Raw genomic sequence first — 3,063 nt, forward strand, 5'->3', positions numbered from 1 at the left:
TCTAAATTATTGAGACCCCAGCACAAGGCCACCATGGTAGCTGCTAACACATGTTTTTTTTAATAGCCTAGTCCAGTGGTTCTCAACCTTTTAGACTTTGAGAATGTCTACTTGCAACCCATCATCATTACTTGCATATGTTTATGAGTTATGACCAAATTGACCGAAGAGGTTTTCATTACTTGTTGTATTTTTAGAGGCCTAAATAGGAAAACAGTAGCCAGTAATCAGGAGTTCCAAAATTTAGAACATCTGAAAAATATTAATATAATTTTTTGTAGTATAAAAGTATTTGTTTTGCTCTCTTATCTTGGGAATCATCTCAAGAGCCTCCCTGTTTTTTTCTTGTGGCCCCTCAGGGGGTCCCAGGCCCCTAGGTTGTGAACTTCTGGCCTTGTCAGTTGAATTGATTCCCACAGTGAAAAGATTGGGGACAAGAAGAGAAAAAGGGGAATAAGGGATAAAAGAAATAATACATACATGCAAAAGAAAAAACATTAAAGAGCACTGGCAGAGGTCAATTTCCTTTGTGTGTGTGTGTGTATGTGTGTCAAAGGACCACAGATGTCTTACTTAAGGAAAGTGACAGTCCAATAGGAATCATTGTTCAAAAGATCAGTCAGTTCAAATAGCTTACAGGCAGCGCTCAGAATAAACAGGGTAATTATGATTCATCATGCAGACTCTTTAGGAATGGTATATGTTGTTTCCTGGTTAAGCACCATTACCGCACTACATGCTTACAATTATTTATGTGATAAACAACATTAAACACATAGTATGTGTAGCTTTAAGGAAACCAGCTCCTTGCCACTAGGCTCTGGGACAACCTCAATAACTTGTTTATTTCCAGTAATATATAAAGCTCTAAGAGAGCAAATTAAATCAAAATATATGTAATGATGACTTTGTGGACTAAGTCCCTGTGAATGAGTATCTTTCGTTGAGATGTTAATCTTCAATGTTTTTGGTCCTGTCTGGGTTAAATTAAGTGTAAACTCAGAACAAATATGGCAGCTGGCTGGGTGAGGCTAACTTCTTTGTATACTGCCTTAACCTAACATGCAATTGCCTATATTAATTATATATTGTTGTTAATTTGAATCTGCAAGTTATCAAATAATGTAAAAGCATACAGGAGCAGAAAATGGAAATACTCTTAAGCACATTACTTGAGTAAATGTACTTAGTTACTTTCGACCACTGCTGGTATCATATCATTCTGATGATATCTTAATGTTGTTAAGTTAATTATGACAATTTGCTGACTATAGGAACGTATGTCATTAGTTGATGTTACAGTCGAGTTCGTTAAAGAGGGGCACCTGGAGTTTTATATGCCAATGGTTTGAGGCAATCTTTTATCTATGGTGTGTGTGTGTGTGTGTGTGTGTGTGTGTGTGTGTGTGTGTGTGTGTGTGTGTGTGTGTGTTGGGGTGTCGGTACCATACGTCAACAGTCTATGGTACCGACATATGGCAATACATCATGAGGCTAACGCATGGGCTAACGGTTAGCGTTTCGGCGTGCTCACTGCTCATGTAAATAAACGGAGAGAGCGGTGAGAAGACATCGGTCCTCATCCTCAAGTTGTAGGCTACTGCCAGAGTAAGTCTAACTTACACACAACAACTCTTAAACATGGACACAAGTTAGTTATCTAAGTTTGTTAGATAGGTAGTTATCTATGGGCAGTTAAATCCAGGTTAAATCACGTTAAACTAGCTAGCTAGCTAGTCAGCTGATGACTTGTGTTGCTAGGAGACCGCTGCTAATGGTTACGGTTGATAAGCATCAAAGTCCTTTTTCTAAATAGTCTCTGTTAGCATGCACAGGTGTGTGTACATTAACTATTTTTTTTTTCTCTCTCTTTCTTTTTTTCTTAAAAAAACTATAATGCTAAGCCTAACTGTGGATCACGCAGCTTTTTCTTTTTCTGGGGTAGTTGGCTTAATAACGTCAACAAGATCAGTTAGCGAAGGAAGACCGCAAGATGCAGTTAAAAAAGCCCTGTGGAAATCTAGTTAGTAAATGGACCTTGAGGTAAGATTTGTGTTTGTCAATGTACAGTTTTGAAGCGTTTGGGGCAATGTTAAGTCTTATCTCAACTAAGGTCTCGGGTCCCTTTTAAGGACAAGTTTAAGGCAAGACATAGCTAGCTAAGTCTTAGAAAAGTGCAAGATCAATTGGAAGACTTGTAAGGTCTTTGATTGCCATTGAAATGAATCAGCTAGCATTAGGACGTTTACCTTTCAAAGCTGAGTTTTTCGCAGTTGAGACTGAGACCAAGTCAGTTTAATGCAAACAATGTGTGGTTGTCCAAAGCCTGCCAAATAGCATATTGTTTTTTTTAATTTCAAAACTTGAGATCTGAACACCACATGAGTAGCCCTCAGGCTTGTTCTAAAAATGAAAATTGAATATTGATATTATCTGTTTCCCACCTTGTTAAGTCATTGTTGATAATTATTGTGAGAAATCATTAACATGATCAGTGTCTTCACATAGATGAGTATCATTAATCATTAATAATCATATATAACTAAAGGCAAACTGAGCAAATTTGTTATTTCAGAAGAGTGTATCAAACTGGTAGCCCTTCGTATGACTCCGTACCCATGAGGTAGCTCTCAGTTTCAAAAAGGTTGGTGACCCCTGTTTTAGAGAGTCATGTCTCATTAAGTTAAGTCTCAGGACAGTCAAGTGTCAAGTCTCAGTCTCAGCTCTTCATTTAGTCTGACAGTCTTCTTAACAAGGCAGCTTGAGTCAACTCTTGACTCAAGCAAATGAGACAACCTCAATTCTTTTTTCTTTTCTTTTTGGGAAAGCATTGTTTTTTCCATTGGCAGATACTGTCAATTCAGCCAGAATGAATCTGAGTTGGATTTTTTTTCAAATGATGGATCCTTTATATACAGAATCTGACCAATAGCTTCAGTTCAAGGAGAAATACTGCAGTTGAGACTCAAGCTAGACAACATTAAACCTCTGCCATCTAGTGGAGAGATACTCAGAGTGCAATTTGTTCTGATGGGGAGGAAATGAAGCGTCACACAAAAGGCC

This window comes from Perca fluviatilis, chromosome 3, assembly GCF_010015445.1.
Source record: "Perca fluviatilis chromosome 3, GENO_Pfluv_1.0, whole genome shotgun sequence".
In the NCBI taxonomy this organism is placed as follows: Eukaryota; Metazoa; Chordata; class Actinopteri; order Perciformes; family Percidae; genus Perca; species Perca fluviatilis.